Source organism: Lonchura striata, chromosome 10 (assembly GCF_050655825.1).
Source record: "Lonchura striata isolate lonStrDom1 chromosome 10, ASM5065582v1, whole genome shotgun sequence".
Lineage (NCBI taxonomy): Eukaryota > Metazoa > Chordata > Aves > Passeriformes > Estrildidae > Lonchura > Lonchura striata.
In genome coordinates this window covers 8,471,623-8,491,576 of record NC_140712.1, presented here as the reverse complement: position 1 = coordinate 8,491,576, position 19,954 = coordinate 8,471,623, and the positions used below count along the sequence as shown (strand labels likewise).

Sequence of the window (19,954 nt, the reverse complement as noted above, 5' to 3'; positions counted from 1 at the left end):
CTCGCAAGCGCCCGGCGCGGCGCTCCGCGGGCGGCGGGGGCTGCTCCGCACACCTGCGGCCGCGCCCTCGCCTTCCCTCGCCCGGCTCCGTCCCTGCCGCGGCTCCGGGGGCTCCGCCGGGCGCGCGCTGCCTGAGGGGAGCCCCGAGCCCCGCCGTGCCCCGCTGGCGGCGTGCCTGGCCCCGTGGGGTCCTTCCCCCCTCCGAGGGGCTGCTCCGGCATTCCTCCTCCTCCTTCCCCCGAGGAGCTGCGGCGCCCTGGCCGCCTCTGTGCCGGGCGGACAGAGCGAGAAGGACGCTACCTCACCGCCTGGGTGAGGGCTGCGGCCGGCGGAGGTGCCTCTCCCTCAGGCCCAGGTGAGGGGGAGCTCCGAGCCCTCAGGTGAAGCGGGCTCTGCTCCCGCCGCTCTCCGGGCACGGGGCGGGAGCCGCGGGTCCCCCAGAGCGGGCCGGGCCGGGCGGAGGGCGGTGGAGCGGCCCGGAGTGATGACGCGCTTCCTGCCCTCCCCGCCGGGGGTCTGCGCCTGGAGTCCGCAGCGGCGGCGGCTGCGGGCGGCGGCGGAGCCGGCGGGAGCGGGCGAGAGGCGAGCGGGGGGAAGGAAGGAAGGAAGCGAGAGAGCGGCGGGGCTTGGGCGCTCCGCAATGCCACAGTAACAGCGTTCCCGGTAGGAGCCCGCGAGGACCCTCGTCCTGCCCCGCCGTTGCACACTGCATAGAGCGTGTGGTCTGTGCGGAGCCGCCGAGAGGGGGAAGACTCGGCGCGGGGCTGAGCGGCGGGAGCGCGGAGCCGCTGGGCTGCCGCGGGGCTCTGGATGCGGGCTGCCTCCGAGCGGCAGCAGCCGCCGCTCGCCGCTCCCTGCTTCGCCCGTGCGGGCTCGCCCGCGGGCAGCGCTGCCTGCCCAACAAGTTGTCGGTTCCAGGGAGCACAGCAACAGCCCGGCCCAGTGCCGTGCGGGCTGAGCTCCGGGAAGGCGAGAGCGGCCTCGGCTCACCTATCGTTCGTCAGGAGCCGGGCCGGCATGAGAGGGAAAGAGCGGTCTGTCGGGATTTCCCTGTGCCGTGGAGGGCTGGAATAGGAAGCAGGTGCTGGGTCGGCCGGCCCCTCGCATCATGCCTGGGACAGCGTGGCGTGGCCGGGTCGGAGCTCTGTTTGCCCGGGGAACGAAGCTGTTCGCTGCTGGGCGCTATTGGCGACCGTGATGTAGATAAAACCTTTTCGCAATACGTGGTGAAGTGACGACCTCCCAAGGACGATCCTGCCGCGTCTGCATATGCGTGGATCGTATCTATCTATGTGTGTTTCTGCCCGCGCCTTCCCACGGGAGGGTGGAACGGCTCGCGTTGGGAGCGGGGCTCAGGGCGGTCCCGGGGGCCCATCCCGGAGCGGAGGGAAGGACGGGGTGGGCCCCGCGCAGCGCACACGGGGTGGGTGGGCGGCTGCTCCGCAGCCCCGCTGTTCTCCGGGCCGGCCTGGGGCGTGCAAGGGTCCCGCGGCTCCGGGCTGCCTGTCCCGGTGAGGCTCCGTGGGCAGGGCTGAGCAAAGCGCAAAGCCTCCCTTCGTGCGAGACGGCGTTGTGTGCTTGCAGCGGGGCTGGCCGCGTCCCGGCTGCGGTTCTGTGTGCCCTGAGACCTCCGTTTCTGCCATGCCCTAGCAGATTCTGTCTCTGCGTGCAGCCTTGCCTTCGGGTGTCTGGAGAGCCCTGGCGCGTTGTCACTGCGTGGGAACACCTCACTGAGAAATGGGCCTCTGCTGGCTTTATGCTCACCTTCTGTAGCACCTTTTTTCTTCTGACCAGCCACTTCAGATTTTTTAGGCTTTACTTTTTGTGTGTTAAAATGCTTCTATGACGTGTAGTTAGAAAGATTGTGGGAATGGTCATTGATTGAAAAAAACCTCTTGTCAGTTTAAACAATTGTCCGCTTCCCTCCAAATATTTTTATTCTGTAGACCTATATTTTGGAACAAAGTTTGAGCCATATTAAATTGCAAGGCAGTTCTGGGTTTGGACGTATGTTACTTAGAAGCGTTGAGGAGTTCTGCATTCTCAGAAGATCCCAAAGGCTATGGAACAATATCCCTCTGATTTAAAAACAAAGAAGCAACATATTTCTGAGATTGCTTTTGCTTATGTAAAACATTACTTATTTGTATGTTTACGGCAGTGTGTTTTAAGTAGGAATGCAACTGCCAGTGTTAATTAAAAATACCTTACAAATTGTAGCATATGAGAAGCTTTCATATCTATATGGTGTAATGGTCAGCCGTACTTCCAACAGAACAGCTTTTAGACAAGTTACCTTTGAGTTTAGTTGGCTGAACTACTATTCCTGCTTTATTTTTCATAATGTGACATTTTCAAGGGAGATTCAAGGTTATCACACAGCTGAGGAGGAAGGGGGAATGTCTCTTGCCTCCAGTGTCTCTTGATTCTTGGAAGTGCATTTCATTTGAGTTTCCTAATGCCTCATTTAACTCACTGGTCACTGCAGAACTAAAGGGTTAAGTGGAATTCTAGCTTATCTATTAGTGTCAAAATTATTGAGCTTATGTAAGATAAGAATACTTATTGTTGCTGGTTGCCAATCTAAGTGGGCTAACTATGGCAAATTTGACTAATATTCAAGTTCTGAATCTCAATATAAAGTTAGATAAAGTCTACAGCCATTTTATATGGGATACTCATTCATTTTACCATTCAGGTTACAGGAGTTTATCCTGAATAATTGTCCTGTGTGTTTTTGGAGTAACATCTGTTGCATGATATCATGTAATGGAATGTGGTACAGCCTAATTTAAGTTGATTTGAAACACTGCCATTGCACTGTAGTAGTGCCTGAGAGGGTGAGAGGTTTTGTGGTGTGTGTGATGGATAGATTGGTTATAAGTAGGCAATATTGAGGAAGATGAACTTGCATTTGAACTGCAAAGGATTAAGTAATTTTACTCTGAGCTTGCTTTGTTTTACAGTTTAACTTAGACTTCTTTTATCGCTTGCCAGCTAATGCAATGGCTGAATTCTACTTATATTAGGAAATCCATCTACAGTTATATTTATAACTTTCATTGCAAAACATCACTACAGTAGAATCTCAGTCTTATTTTGGAGTGGGAAGAGTGGGCTTGAAAGAACTGTCTTGTTGTGACATAGCTTGAACTGCATGAGACATAGACTTTTTGCTGTGAAAACTTTGATTTATTTGGTATTGTTTCTGCAAGATTTGACTGCACATAGCAAGGATGTTCTGATGCATTAATATTTGGATTGTCACGTTATAGGCTTATATGTATGTATCTATTAAATCTGTGCAAATGCAGTCTAGATGGGTTGCAAAAATGGGAGTACTTAGTCACCACATCTAGACAGGAGTTCAAACATCTCACCTCCATTCCTTTTTGTGGCATTGCAGTGTCAGATAACTGTTGGGTTATCGGTATTGTATGCTCATGAAATATGAGCAATACCATTTGTTGAAGTATCCCTACAATCCATAATTTTACCATTGTGGTACTGAAAACACCATTTGAGTTGATTCTCAGCTGCCAGTCCTATCTGACCTTTGGAGATTTTGGTAAGCTGCCAGATATGTAGACATCTTGATATTATTTTTTTTTTTTTTAACATGAAGAGTTTCTTGCTAAGCAGTGTTTTCCAGATTCTGCCTTTGCACCAGGCCCTAATTAGGTAAGAAGTGTGAGTGTCTTCACAGACCACTGTATCAGCTTTCAGAAATTCTTTTCTCCTCCCTGCTTTTGAATCTTTAAAATTTTTGGCAAGTCTGCTTGTGCATGTTTCTACAGACAATAGAATGCTGATGCAAATTGAGAACAGCAAGCAAAATGTTGGGTGTTGTTGCACATGGAGGGAAGCTGTCTTAATAATGCAGTGTTATGTTTCATTTGTTTACTTTTAGATTTTAGTGTTTCAGATGGGGCAAATGGAGATGAAAATTGCAGTTTCAGGTAGTGCTGAAGGATAATGCAGGTTTTTGCTTCCAGGGCTCTGCTTTTGACTACATATGGTTATAAAAATACACAGTAAATTGAACTTCAAAAATTTTGGGGCAAAGGAGATGCAAATGATAAATCAGAGGGTTTTTTCATAGTAGTTTATCTTACAACTTCCAGAGGCTATGTTAAGCAAAATAATCTAGGGTTTTGCAATTCAGTGGATGAGATTATGGTTATGGACATCATGCTGCGTCTTAAGCTCTTTTATACTTGATTTTTATTGTTGTGATTAAGCAGTCTATTCCTTTTACACAAAGAATGCCTTGAAGGTAGCCTGAGCTCCTTAGATGTGTAAGTGCTGATTCACAGCATGTGGTGCAATCCTGGGTCTGATCTGATGTGTTCAGAGTATTGTGCCTTTTGTCTCTGAGTGCAGGGAAGTTCCACCTTTGGAGTGAGACTGGTATGCTTGGGTATGAGAAGGTGGTAAGGAGCCCTGTGCTTAGCTTTTACACCAGACTTTTAACTGTGTACAATGAATTTTGTAGCTTTCTGTCCCTGCTAATGCTGCTGAAAACCCATTTCACAGTAGTCAGAGAATCATTTCCCTGGGTGTGCTATGTGCACACATGCTTATCTTGGAATTGAGTTTGAATTAGCCTGCATACTTGAAGCAATTGTGATAACATTTTGATATTTTCCACTTCCAGTTGCAAGCTGGAATTTCATCCCCAGAGATCCACCCCCTCGATTCTCAAAGCTCCAGCACCTTCTTACTCAAGCATCTTCATAAAGCTAGAAAATGCACTGACTGACTTCACAAGGTGAGGGTGACTATACAACAGTAAGTCTTGTCTTAAAATATCTTTACAGTATTACAGTGCTGACTTGTAGTCCCTTTACTTGGCAGCTACCAGTTGATTTCCTGCCAAGATGGGCCAGGCTGGCACTTGAAACTGCCTTCCTTTCATTCTCAGTAGGTAGCTCATCTTTCTGTGTTCAGGCAGCAGGAAGAAAGTATGGTCTGAAGTGAATTATAAATGAACCTTGTGTCTCTCTGTATGGTAACTTTTGTAAGGTTGAGATTTCTTATTTTTGTGAAAAAGTGACAAATAACCCAGGAACAAGCAGGAGACTCAGTCTTGTAAATGACAGCAAATAACTATTGGGATGATGAAGAATCAAGGGTACTACATGCATTGATTACTTTTTTGAGTTGAATAACAATTTTTGTTTACCCACTGTGGTAGGTTTGTGGCTCTAATATATTGAAAAGTTTAGGTTTTCACAGAAGTATTTGGTGTAGTGGTGTAAGAGCCTCTTAAATAATGGCATTGTCTAAGTTGTCAAACAATGGCAAGTTGTGTAATCCTTTTCTTATTGCATATTGTTTATTTTCATATAATGATCTCTCTTCACATTTCTTGAGAATTGATAGCTGTAATGTGGTAAGCAACCCTTTGTCTCAGCAACCTCAAGTCCAGCCTATCCTGTGGTTTGGTTTCAGTTATGTTCTGTACTAGCGGGAAAGTTCTGATTTTTCTGGAATGTGAGATTTAAACTTTGTGTATAGTTGACATAAATATAATCATAAAACAGTTCCAAAAAATGCTGGCTTGAATTCGTTCAGCTGGAGACATTAATTAGGCTTAAAGTAATTTACAGTGAGTACCGTTTACCGTAGTTCAATTTATTTGTGCCAAATGCTGTGTAGCAGGAAATGGCAAAGTGGCACTTGGCAGACAGAACAGCAGCAGGAAGGACAGATTATCAATGTCTGATAGAAGTGATGGTGCATGCTTGAGAGAAGACCTGTGATAGTAGCGGGGCTGGTCTCAAGAATGTGATGGTGGTGTAGGACTGATGGGCATAATCCTTAACACAATGAATATATTTAGATACCATGTCAACCAAAATTTAGCAATGGGCTTATTAATGAATATATGAATAAATGAAATCAGGAGGTCTAACCTGAATATTTCAGTTTACTGTAGCTTGCAATTTCTGTAATTCTTGTAATTCTTTGTCATTTGTGACTACAAGATTTTCTTAGATGGTTTTTTGTTGTGGTATAAGGACATACGTGTTGATAAGGCCGTGTCTGAACTCCCTGGGGAGAGGATTGAGCAGCAGTCATTGCTGCACAGCCAGCATGCAGGATCAAGCAAAAGGAGCCAGTGGTGTCTCCTGGGTCAGGATATCACTAAAGGCACTTGTGCAGGGAGGAAGAGATCAATGTCCAGCTTCAATTGAAAAAAGCAAAGGCTGTGGGAAATGAGATCCCTCTGTTGTGTTGTTTAAAGTACTCTTTGGAAATGTTATGTGCAACAGCTGATGTACAGATCCCAGGCAAGAACCCAAGATGTTGTAGTATGTACCAAGTCTGAGAAATATTTGGGTTTTTTAATTTAAAAAAACAAAAAAAATGGTGGCTGTGTTTGCAGTTGTGAGTAAGGTCCAGATAAGCCTGGTTGTTTGCTGGGTTGTCTGTTCAGCTGCACTGTGATACTAATGAGACTTAAAACCAGCTGATTAGTGTAGGTGTGTGTGCAGGAGACCAGAAGCTGTGAAGAAAGGGTAGTTAACTTTGCCTTGTGTGCTTGAGCAGACCAGACTACAGATTAAATACAGAACAAATCCAGACATTGAGGAGGGGTTGCAGGGGATGTAATGAATTTTGTCTGAGGCCTTTGTATATAGTGGACCTGGACATGTAAGGGGTCAGTTCAAATGGATCATAGGTGGTGTATAAGTGAGTGAAAATTTATTCTCACTCTCCTAGGCAGAGAATGTATTTTTAGAGTTTTTGTGTCAGAGCTTTAGCTGACTCTGTAATGCCACTCCCAAGGGAACAGCAGGGCTTTGGTGATGAGGCAGAAAAATACCTTGATTGTGGTACAAGTGTGTGGGTAAGGTGAGCTGCTTATGCAGCAGTTATGCACTTGGAGGTTATTCAACACAGACAAAGGAAGCCTGCAAGCAGGAGGAAGGGTGGATGTGGCCTGAGGAACTGAGCAGACCAGTACGGGAGCAATGGTAAGGGCAGGCTATGAAAGTGGTTCAGTAATGAATGTGAATATCTGTGTGGGAACAGTGTGTTCCTGCCTCAATGCTATTATCATTCCTTTTCAGGAATAAATTGCAGTTTGAAGCGTTACAAATGCCATCTGTGTATGAGGGTAAAAATCCTCTAGTACTTTAGGTTGAAAACTAAAAGCACTGTTTTCCATGTGGATCTTAGTATAATCAGCCATTGCCTTAACTTCTCTGGGATAATATTGCCAGCCTAGCAGGTCATTTTAGGCAATGGTTTCAAAAATTTTTTTTGATCTCACACCCTCATCAGTAAAAGATTTGTGAGCAGACACACCAAAAATATATGTATTATTCATAAATTTGCACACATACTACTTAACTATTATTATACACCTTACAGAACATACACAAACATTAGAAATTAATAAAAAGACAAACAGAATATATTTTTTTTTTTAGCAAAACCCTTTTTTCCTTTCATTAAGGAATAATTTAGTGAGACCTATGTGATTAAATATGCATCTCAAAATTTTTTTTAGATGTTGGTTCATCACTTGTATACAGCCATTTTAAGGGCTGGTTCTAGGTTCAATTTATTTCAGTACTTGGCTTTAATGACTTTCCAAGCCAAATAAAATGCCTCACACAGACAGATCCAAGTGGAAGAAATGCATTATTGTTGCTTACTAAATAATGATACTAATTTTCCACTCCCATACACTATGCAGAGATTCTTCTTGGGATTAATCTATTAAATTTCCACCTTCCCTGATGTCAAGTAGTTCTTGGAGACTAATGGGAGGATGTTGCATTCTTCTCTTTTCCTGAGGGACTTCTTTTGGAAGATTTCTAAACAGTGTTGGGGTTTTTAAAAAGATTTTAAAGTTTAGGAAATAATGTACAGCTTTCAGATTTTTTTTTATAGGAGTTTTTTTCAGCGGAAACACTTGCAAAATTCTATTTTCAAAACAATCTCTGTAAAGTGAGTTTCTTCTGGAAAGCAGTTACCTTCTTACTTCCTGTTAAAATGTCAGCTTCACCTTGAAGGGAGGCCTTAGGTGTGTATTTATTTGCAAATATCTGGTAGGTAGGATAATGCTGACAGCCTCTTGTCAGCACAGAAAAGAACAGGCGGTTTTGAACAGTTGCCTTTGTAGGAAAAACATATGGTGTGTCATTAAGTGTGACAACTCTTTTAAGCCCTTTGCCACAAGCTAACTAGCAAAACTTACTGTGGGAGTATGAATTTCATGGTCACTCCCATCTTGTTATAAGGTATTCTACTGCTTGAAGATCTTGTTTTTATAAAATTATATAATCAATGACATCCTGAGCACTTGGTGCACTCCTGCCTCCAGCATTGCTGTATTAGTTTATCTATGAATGATGCAGTGAAAGAATTTCATGTGTGGTTATGGAGTGACTGCTTTAACTGGAATAAAAAATAAAAGGATTCCAGTGTAAAGATTACAGATAAAATCACTTAAGTGTACACTTGCACAGTTTTCTCATAAAACATTGTTTCTAATAAAGAAATAATTTATTATTGACTCTACTCTGATACATTGTTCCTGGAGTGGCTCACAAAAGAGAAGCTCCCAGTGTGTTTCACTGTTGAAGCAATCCAGCCTATACCCTAAGATGAGGCATGTAAGAAACATCTGTAAGGTCAGCCAACAGTGTAGCACGCCTCCCACACTGCATAATTTGTCCTAATACTTGTTTCCTCAAATTTTCAGCTGTTTTCTGCGAGTCTTCCAGCAGTATTTGCTGACAGAGGAATGCCATATTGTCTTCCATGTATTATTTCAGCCATTATTTGCTGCAGTAGGAAGACCAAATGGTCCCCCATGCCTTTGTCTCTTCTGCTGCAAAGTAAGAAAACTTAAAAAAGGCTTTTGAAGATTTGCCATTGAGTTCAGGTGGTTGGTTCTTTTTTAAGTGAAGTACTATATTAAGTATCACATAACTTGAAGAAATTGTAGAGTTGTCTTCACCTCACTGGGTACTTAATTTTTTATTGTCTTGCTAATCATGATGGCGTCATATTATCATTATCTAATATCTCAAGGCAAAATGTGTATTTAGAGTAAGGTTCATCATTAATGATGTTAGATGTAAATCCATATTTCAAATAGTTATCATCATAATTCCAATTTTTTTGGCCAACTTTTTGTCAGATCTGATTAGATTGTTGATTTTACCTTGTTTATGTGACAAGTAGCTTTTACTAGGAATAGGAAGTCAGCTGTTGCATATGGATTTTGAAGCAAAAAGATCTCTCTTGGCATCTGTGTGTCTGACATAGTTACACTTCAGAGTCTTCAGGATCAGAGGTGATTTTAGGAAGATTTGCCGCTGTAGAGGGCCCAACAGGCACTAAACTATTTGTGTATTTTCCTGGTTAGAGTTCCTTGCCTTCATTTGTCTTATGTTATCATACCTGAAAATAGGATATTTAGTTATGTGGTCCACATGTGTTCTGACAGCATGCAAATTTCTATAAGCATATCTTTGTTAATTGTGGTCTTAAGCTGTGCCAGTTAAACCTTTAGAAATAAACATTCCTAAATAATGGAAGCTTTATTTTGCTGAGTTTTGTTGGTTTTGCTTTTCTTTGTTTCTGGGACTTGTAAGAAGAGACAGTAATTCTTCTAGTTTGCTTATAGCAGCCAACATAGTGTAGTTCCCATCCTGCCTGAGGCTACAGCAGATAAATTCCAAGTACCTGCAAAACATCTGCTATCAAGCACCACTACTGTCTTGGTACCCACCCAAAAAGTGTATCTTTTCGTGTACAGCTCATCTTTCTGTAGCTGCCAAGGAGTGAAATACAATTTTTGCCCTGAGGAAGATGCAAAAACAAGGTGGGATTGCAGATAATTGTGTTTTGGGTAGAAAGAGAAGATAAAGCAGGGAGTTGCTTTTAGAAGTTGTTTACAAGACTTTGAAAAGCAAAGGAAGAAATGTAGAATGAAGACAGAAAATGATAATATAAAATGAAAAATGAGAAAAGCATACTATAGTTACAAACTATAGTTACAGCTTTGTAAAGACTGAAGATTTCTAGTAGTGTGTATTGTCTAATTGGTTTTGTTTTTTTTTTTTTTTTTCCTGGACTAATTTGACTCATGCCAAATTTCTTGCTTCATGTTTACCTCTCATTGTTTTAACCAGAATTGTATTACTGCATGTCAAATACTCTTTTTGTTATTATGACCAGATATAGAAAGCAACCATGTCATCACAGAAACAGACCTTAGAGAATAGCTGTATTTTGTGTCAACACTTATTTTGACATCTTCAGTAGTTTTGCTATTTCCTTCTGAATTTGAGTTGTTCTGTAAGAACTTTCTTTTATTTTAAATTTAGCTTTCTTTTATTTGGCACATTTTTCTTTACGTGTATTTTATGAGATCTAACTCTCCCATGACATCTGGTCAGGGAATCTCAGTGCTGGAGACTTGTACAAGTGAAATTTGTCTTCCTTCTTGATCTCTAGTGTTTAGTAGAAGTGTTGTTTCTTCCTGACCAGTCTACATACAGATGCTTGAAATACTTGTGCTTGTTAGGCGTTACCATTTGAATCTAAGCAATTCATGCTTTAGATATCTCCAAGTAGCTTAGAATTAGAAAACCTTTCTTCTGGCAACATTCATGGAATTTTCAACTAAGCAATAGGAAAATGCTTCTTTACAAGTTAAAAGCTAATGAAAGCCTAGTATTTGTATAATCAGGCTTGACTGAGGAGTATGGCTGTCTTGTCAGTAGCTGTTGGAATGCTGCCTTTTGACTGGGTAGGAGACAATCTTGTGTTTTGTGTTTGTGTTTTGGTGTGAGTGACCACTGGGTAGTGAAACAGCTGCCCAGGGGAGAAGTAGGGCAGACCAGTCTGGGCTTCTCTCTTAGAATTCTTGTTATTGGGAGTGCTGCCATGAAACCAGCTCTTTCTCCACGATGCGTCTGATGCAAAATGGGGTTAAACTGAGCAATTTTCATTAGAAAAACATTATAATGCATGGTGAAGAATGTAAACAGGTGGATCTATGTAATTTTTAGGCCTACTCTGGTTCCATAGTGGATGTCTTGGGGAAATGAAACTCAAGTGGGATGCAGATTTCTGGTGCAAGTCCCACAGTCTAGAAGTGCAAGAGTTGTTAACAAGGAACCTACATTCAGCAAAAAAGCTCTAGTGATGCGTGCGGCAGAAATCCTGATTAATAGTTAGCTAAAGAGGGGATTTAGAGAAGATCTTTTGCAGTTCCAGCATCTTTTCTCACCTGCTTTGTCAAATAGTACTTCTCCATCATGCAAAGCTTTGAATGACCTGTTCAGCACACAGTGGCCAGTGGCTGATATCTCACTAAAGGGGAATGAAGACTGAGTGTGCTTAAGGTTCTCTAACAAAGGTGTTATTCTGCAAATGAATAATACAGTGGTGTATCTCCCTAGCAGAATGAATAAGGAACTAAAGCTCTCAAAGCAAGTATTTCTTGTAGAAGAGTTTTGATTCTTTGAGCTGGAAGATATAGCATGATATGTTTAACTGTTCTGAGATTCTATGGCAAAGTCTGCAGGGTGCTGCAACTTAATTTGTTTGTTTATACTGCTGATTTCCAAATGTCTGTTCTTGGTTTGTTTGGTGGCAAGTCTTGCGATAGTTGCTTCCTGTAATCGAACAAAGGAGCAGTGTTGAGTTATTTGAGAGAGTGCTTAGCAGGTAGCTGAGAAAAGGTACTTCCTCAGCTTGGAAATCCGGGAATTGAAAAAAAAGTCTTGCTTTCTCACACATGCTCTGCTTTTCCCATGCAACTCTGTTGTCTTGCTTTAACGTCTGCTGTTTAATGATTCCAAATACATAGGAACTTCGGTCTAGTCCTACATAAAGCAATGTGTAGGCAGGAGGAGGTTTGCCCACTTCCAGATCTCTATGAGGTATGTGTTAATGTTGAGTAATTTCTCACATTGAACCAGCTGATTGCATTTTCTGAGTTGTTGTTTCAAATTCTTTTCCTGCTGAGATACCGATGTGACTGCTTTGTTTTTTAAGGTGCTCTTAACAGACATACAATCTGGAAATGCAAAATTGAGCTAGTAATAGTTTAGGTCTCCATGGTGACATGGGATCTTGAAAACTAAGGAAATTGTTTGACTTCCTAAGGCTCTAGGTTACTCCCTAGACCCTAAGGATTCAGGCTTACAGTGGTAAAAAGTGTTTCTTCAGGCAGTATAGAAAACTATATACATTATAGAACATAAACCCCAGGTTTGTAATTACAAGGGAGACACTGTGGTAGTGTTCAAGTGAAAAAACAATAGGAAATCTTTGAGGAGGTCTACAGAGATGAACTACACTTTACAAATTACTTCAAAAGAATCTTATAAATAATACTCAGGGTTTCCTCCATAAGGTGTCAAAAGAATGAGCTTGCTGTATGACAGTTACCACACCTGAAGACAATGTAAGTTATTAATGAGATAGTGAAATTAGGCTTTCTATTGTATATACTTGATATCTTCTAATTACTGAACCCAAATTTTCAGTTATTCATGGAGGCATGAGTCCAAGTCATTGAAGCACTATTGAAATCTGAGGATGAGTAGGAACAGCTCTGAGGCAAAGTGTCTGTAAAATAAACATGTATGTGATGTGCCACATCTGTCTAAATGAGTACCAATACAGCCTGTGGCTTTGGCAGTTGATTACTTACTATTATTCAACCTCACATCAAAATAAATTCACTTATTTAGTGCTGATGTCAGAAAGAATAAATAGACATTTATTTTGAAAAGTGGAAATAATTTAACTTCAAGATGGTTTGTTTGACTTCACAAGGATAAATAGACTCAGGAGTACATGGTGTTGACTTTGAGTACTTTAGCATAGTTATTGTGAGTTAGAGACAAGTACCAGTCTTTATGCTTCAGTGGCAAAGTGTCTAGACATTGAATTGAAATCTGAACTATTTCTGTAGCCCTCTCCTAGGTAGAATGGAGTAACATACCAAGTGTCAATAAATCACTGGCATCCATTTTTTTGTTTCTGCATTTTCTTTTGGAGAAAAATGAGTTTGATAGTTGAGGGCAAAGCTCTCCTGTCATCTGATGCTCTCCCACAGCACAGAGCCCCTCTATGGGCTCTGTGGGCTCATAGCTGGGTAGCCATATGGGCTGTGGTTATGCATGCTACAGCAGAAGGCCTCAACTTCAGCCACAAACAGTGCAATTTACAGACTGAGCCTGGGGGAGTGTTTTTTCCCTTGCATTGTACATGCAGGCATGGCTAAACAATCAGGATTTTGCCCTTCTCAGAAGCATTACAGGCGTGTAATTGCTGTGTCAAAGGTAAAGGCAGAAACCTTGATGGGCAAGGGGAAAGTAACTTTGTGTGTCACAGTAAATTGAGTTTCTCAAATGTCAAGCTTGGATTTGAAAATTTAATTTGAAATACTGACTTTGAAGGCATGTTCTGACCTACAGCTTGAGTTTGAAGCTTTATTAAACTTGCATCCCTCTACCCTTTCTTTCTCATGCCATTCTCCAATAATGTTTCATATACTCACTGAGCATAATGGAAATAACAAATTTGAATTGCTATATTCAGATGATACTGGAGAAACTCAGGGAATGGATGTTGCACACCAGTATTAGTAGTGTGAAAATTCTTTTTCTTATTTGCAAAAGTATATACCTTTTTAGGGAAAAAAAGACTTAATACATTCCAAATGTTGCATTATTAAAAATAAGAGCAAAAAAATTGGCAGTAATTCAGGAAAAGTTGAAAATGCTCCAGTTCTCCAGGGTGATGTTTATCTTTTTGTACTCAGAGTTGTAACTGACCCCAACTTGCAATGACATGTAACTCAGGTTTATTCCAGCTTCCTAAGCATTAATGACACTTGGGCTTGAAAAAGTAAATAGGTTGTAAATAGGGTTTAGGTTGTGGCTTGGTCTCTACTTGTGCCTTGTTTAGGGTTTGATAAATTGTAATTTTGGTTAAAATTTTTAAACTAAGATCAACTGTTAAGTGCATGATTTTAAACTACTTGTTTGTTTCTAATGGCTAAATAGAGAAAGTGGAAAGATCTTGCTCAGCAGCTTGCGCCTGGAATGTGAGCAGCCCATTTTGGTGTGTTGCAAATATTATGCATTCTTAAAATGGATCCAATCTCTGTTATGTTCTGTTACTCTTTATCCTAAAATTCAAAACTAAGTATTTTTAATCTTGATTATTTGGTTTGGTTCTTCAATTTGTGCTACCTCACTCCCCACCACCTCCCACCCCAGCTTTTTGGGCTTTTTTCCCCCACAAACTATTGCTGTGGGAAGCATTATTGAAATACTTTCCAGATGCATATTGCTGTACAGCCTGGGACAGTAAAGGGGTCGTTCCTTGGAAGGTGAGTGTCTGCCTGCATAGCAAGCCCTCATTGTTCTACACATGGCTAGAGTTTGTATCCCATCGTTATATTCTGTAAAGATATAATCCTACTTTATTAAAATAAGGACTTTGGAAAAAAATGTGTCCCTCTAGCAAGGTTTGGGTTTCAACACTTGGGATGAATACCATAAAAATCATTTCCTGTGCCCAGCTACCACTTGCCCTCTGTAAGAAGTTCTTTGTTTGAAGGTTGTCAAGTTACAGGACAGACACTTGCTTTTCTTTGGTTCCTCCTTAGCTGCTCTTAATAGGGAACATCTTTTCCAGTTGCCTGCTGCTAACACTGAAGAGAACCCTTGTTTTTAATATGTTTGGCAACAAATATCTAATTCCAATTCTTGCAAGAAATGTTCATTACCAAACAACAAACTTTATTCCAGTAGGACAAAGCACATTATCCAGGGCAATTGTCAGTAATGCGGTTTTCTTCTCAAATTGTCTATTCTGTGTGAAAATAGGGATCCTATTAATGTAGTGATGTTTATTGAATCTTGCATAAATACTGCCATCACAGCACATGAAGGGCTGGGTTTTGGACATGCAGCAGTTGTTTGCACAGCAGTGAGGAATCTGCCCTTGCTGTGGGTGTGACACGCAGTGTGTGGTGGTGCACACAGAAAATACTGGGAAGCTGGAGATGCTGATCTTGGTGATTTGTCATCTTTTTCTTAAACACAGTTTTCAAAAGATTTGGGGCATGTTAACTCTACCAGGAGGATGTTAATTGAACTAGTGTCAGATTTCTGGCCCCTGATTTCGATTCTACTTTTAAGCTATGTTTGAAAGAGAGTCTCATCAACAGCTAGTATAATTTCATGTGTATTTTCTCTGGAAACCCTTTTGTTTCATTTCAAGTAGAGTTACATTGACATCCTGTTAGTTTATGACAGCCTGTCATCAGGAATGAAACTTTTGGTGCCAACTTTCAAGAACAGAATTCTCATCAGTTTTCTGTATTAGGTATTCTGGTAAATATGGCTCCAAAGATTGTTTCCTGCTTCAGGTGATCAAAGAGAATGCAGAGCTGTCCACTGATGGTTGTGGTTGTGATGATTTCCTGGCCCATCCAGCAGTGCAAAAAACCTGGATGAAACAAGTTTTTACATGTTTTACAGTCTCTTATGTACAGAAACATCAACAAACAAGCTTCCTGATGGGATTAACTACTCTGCTCACCACCCTTCAGTTTTTCCTGAAATCAGTAGCTTAAATGCACTCTGGTACAATATCTATCTGCTTGATGGAGATGGGCCCAAAAACTATTTGGGCAGTGTATTAATAGAATACTTGGTTGACTTCCAGTGTTCTTCTCGTGAACTGTCAAAGTTTGAAAGCATTCTTATGTTCATTATTTAATTTTAAATGAGTTGGAGTGTTAGGAGGGACTCTGCCTAACAGAGGTTTTAATCAACTGTATGTTTTGATACTTTAGTTGTGTAAAAGCAAATGATGTATATCAGTTTGCACACTTTTTTTGGGTTGAGCTAGAAACTGGAAATTCCTTTTGAAATTAACTCTATCTAAGGAGTCAAGTCTGCTTGATGGAATAGACTTTCAGCCAAACCAAATTGTCAAATGAACCCAACCAATGCAAAATCTAGTCTTTCTTGCAGCTGAAAAGCTGTGGGAAAGCTAGTAGTAGTTTTCCTTGTTTACTCCTTATTTCAGTGATAGATACTTCCAAGTTCACTGCATTCGGCATTAATGTTGTACACAGAACACTAAATGTTGACTTTTATTAACTTGTGTTGTGGAAATGTGGAAATGGTCAGTGTGTCTTGCTGGCAGATGAAGCCTAAGAATGTTGTGTTTGGAATACTTGTACCTCTCATTTTTTCCCTTCCCTGCAGAAAAAGTTGCTGGAAGAGCTGCCTGTTAAATTGGAAATGACCTTACTTGCCTTCAGTTATAAATAGCAGTAAAAAGGAAGGGGATTCCCCTGCTGTCAAGCCCCATTCATGGCTTTCTATTTTGGTTAAAGCCATGTCTTACAATGAGTGCACTGTGGCTTCCAGCCCTCAGCATGCTGCAACAAATGTAGTTGCATTCCAAAAACTATATGCTTGAGGTCATAAGCAGGTAATGTTGCTCTGGTACAAGTACTTTTTGGGTTTTTTTTTGTTGTTGGTTGTTTTTGGTTTTTTTTGGTTTTTTGTTTAGTTGGTGTTAGAGATGACACAATAAGTATTGAAACAGTGCCCATGTGTTAATTTGTGTGCCTCATGTGTTCCTTTGGGCTCTGTTGAATCATGACAAGCTGTTAATGGTGAAACACTACTATGCCTGAAATTTCAAGAAAAAAAATCTTGTGTATATAACAGCTTGAAAGGGTAACCCTTTTTCTTTGTTGATATTACTTTCTCTTAGAGGGCTATGGTTCTTGTACTGTTGTGGAAGCAAAGCACTTGAAATAAATTTAAAATCGCCTTAGTCATGTTTTGATGTGTGTTCTTTAAGACCACATTTAAACATAGTTTTAAAGATCAGTTATGTAAAGTGTTAGTAAAGATATACCCTGATTTGATACTAGAAGCGCTAGCTGTTCTCAACCATTTAGTTATATATATTGTGTATCTCACTAGCTGATCAGTTACCTTATTAAAATACATTTTTGGCCACATGCAGGTTGGTGTTGGTGTCCAGTTCACACCTCACCTTCAAGTGACACTGTTTATATCTTCAACTCTGCAATCATGTCAGTGTGTTGGGAAGAAGCATTTGATAATTTAAAATATGATCATGTGATTGATACTTGATCTTGTAAGTAGTGCCACTACTTACAAGCATAATAGGATTCCTAATCAGATGATTGTGATTGTATGGAAAAACAGCTCCTGTAAAGCAGTGTAGAAAGCTCTGTATCTGTTAAGTGCATGGCAGGGTATAATTAGTCCATTATTTTGTACATCACTATAACCTAGTTTAGAAGGGAGAATGAAGGGAGGCTTGCCCTCTGACTTCAGGTACTAGTTAAATTGATCTGACATAAGTAGTAGTTTTATGTCATTTCCCAAAAACAAGACAACAAAACTGTGGGCAAAGGTAGAATTAGTTTGAAAAACATCATCTGTCATAGGCTCATGTCAATCCTTGTCCATTTTTTTGCTCATGTGAGACAAACTAAAACCAGATTTGTCTGGTTCAGCTTTTCTATGATTGACACAAATAGGTTATGAGTGGTGATTGCACTCTCAGTTGTTGAGATTAAGAAACAGCTACAGTTGTGGCTTTTTCAGTGCTCTTCAATATATGAATGAAGCTGCTCAGCTTCATCTGCTTCTCTTTGCAAAGCTGTTCTGTTGCAGCCAAAGCCATTGTTTACATGTACTGTGCATAAATTGAGTATTTTGTCCTTTATGAAAGTGAAGAAGATTGTGGAATATGTGTCTGTTAGTAAGGTATACTTATCTTGACAGAATATTAACTGTCTCCTGAGACAAGCATAATTTTAGGGTAATTTAGATAATCAGATTTAAAAGTATTAACCACCATAATCTATTTCTTATGGTTTTGTTTTTGAAGGAAGCAGCAAAATACCAGAATATTTGTAAAAGTATCAGTCTGGGAGGATGTATGAAATGTAATTAACAAGCTGAACTGCATGGACATGAAATCAGTTTTGTGTGCTCCATCTGAGATGGCTCTAATGGTTTTTGAGTGTCCAGCTTATCACTATTCAGTAACTTGGCAATGTATTCTTTCTGACTATGTAACCATTTGAAAGCTGGGTCTGAGCAGTAGTTTTTACTCAACATTGCAAGGACTTTGACATGCACAGACTGAAGCATCTAGAAAAAGAGTCTGAATTTGCTAGTATTTAAGTGCAGATTGACTACAAGTCCTTACTGATCCCTGATCTGCAATGGGCACTACGTACACGGGAGAAGGCATCTCTGAGTATTCATTGTGGAATTTTGTATCATAATACTATATTCTGTATCTTAAAAATACAGGGATTGTAGTTTCCCATTTTGGGAACAGCTAGTCTTATAAGAATTCCCAGTGCTACAACACAATGCTCGCTGTGTTGTGTTCTTCCAAGTTCCCATCCAGTGGATTGCTGAAGCCTCACAGTTGAAGTGCTGAGACCTCAGAATTCAACCTGGCATTTGATGTTTGAGGTGCTTTTTCACTAATATCCCTGAAAGGTCAGCAATTCTTAAATAAAGTGAGGTTGCTGGTAGCAACAGGGACAGGATCATTCCAGTAAGAACTCTGGGTAAGATAGATACCTAACAATAGATTACAGTGTAGGTTTGTTTTGAATCCCCAGTTATTTCTGGTATGGCTTCAGTTTTCCTAAATAAGATTAGCATTTCCCTTATCTGTAAACTCTTGAGATGAAATGACTTAAAATAACTTGTACGTATTTATGAAGTACTTCTTTTTACTGAGCCTTAAAACTGAAGGAAAGCTATTGATTCACTTGATTTTCTTTTGATCAAAGGGGAAAAAGCGAATATTTTCTATTAAGTTTTCTACATTACCCTCAGTAGGTGTAGAATAGTGAATTGAAGGGCAGGAGGGCAGGTGCTCATGCTGGGAATATCCGATGTCTTTTGGAATGTCTAGCTTTACTGCCTGGAAGAGCAACAGCGCTGAAGTGAATGGCAATGACAGCTGCTGTACTTTCAAGACCAACAAATGACTTCATTTCCTAGATTTTTTTTTTTTTTTTTTTTTTTTTTTTTTTTTTTTTGATGAAAAGTTAAGCACTTGTAAATTAATGCTTGGAACCTCTAACAACATATTGTAGTGGCGTGTTCATTACTGAGGTTGGGAGTAATGAAACCAGTCAGGACTAAAGGGTAGGCTGTGTGTATGCATGCATACGTAGGGTTGCTTTAGTGTTTGCATCACTGGATAACACTATCAGCAGCTTCTAAGTCCTGTTTAAAACACTGTATTTCTTTTAACTTTGTGAGCATGTTGAAAGTTTCAAGGGCAAGTATTAAAGTAAGAAGCATTTGTTAGACATGCATAATGTGAATTTTAGTAATTTGAAAGGGAGATGAGGTCCATGAAGAAGCACTTTAGTTGTAGAAGATACATTTCTTCTCAAATTAGCATTTTAGAATCAATGATTTAACACTCACGAATACTAAAGACCCTTTTTGGATTGCAATATTTACTCAACTGGCTCTAGTGTAATTTCTTTGCTTAGTTTGCTGTGTTTAGCCTAAATATGTCAATGCTGAATTGATGAGTTGCATGAGAATGAAATATGGGATTTTTAGAAATATGTAAAACTTGGCATTTCTTAAAGGTATTCTGTTAAGATTTGGCAAAAATATTGTAGTTTTTGACAGCCTCAGACTTTGGCCTTCAGGTTCATGGATGTCAGTGAGGACAAATGACATTTAAAGAGAAGCTGGATTCAGAAACGGTCACTGCTTGAAGTGTTGCTGATTCGCTGTAGTGTTTTATCATACATATCTTGAAAATGAAGATACCTTGTCTACAAGTAGTTGTTGGGTGATAGAAACAGTGACACAGCAAACCTTAAAATTACCTATCAAGAGTTTCTTTT

At 40.5% G+C, this 19,954-nt stretch overlaps 1 protein-coding gene across 11 annotated transcripts in view; it reads left to right on the top strand.

Moving 5' to 3' along the window:
* The first annotated feature begins 209 nt into the window (after window positions 1–209).
* The window catches only part of TLN2 (talin 2), a 142,011-nt gene continuing 122,266 nt past the window's right edge, over window positions 210–19,954 (top strand). For 2 of the 11 annotated variants that reach the window (XM_085588178.1, XM_021554184.4), the window contains exon 1: window positions 525–663. The gene's annotated coding sequence lies outside the window, so the exon portion shown is untranslated. Of the gene's footprint in view, window positions 356–524; window positions 664–930; window positions 1,082–1,139; window positions 1,293–1,653; window positions 4,772–19,954 lie in introns of those variants that run through there. The other 9 variants (XM_085588179.1, XM_085588176.1, XM_021554183.4 and 6 more) reach the window with 8 other exon arrangements.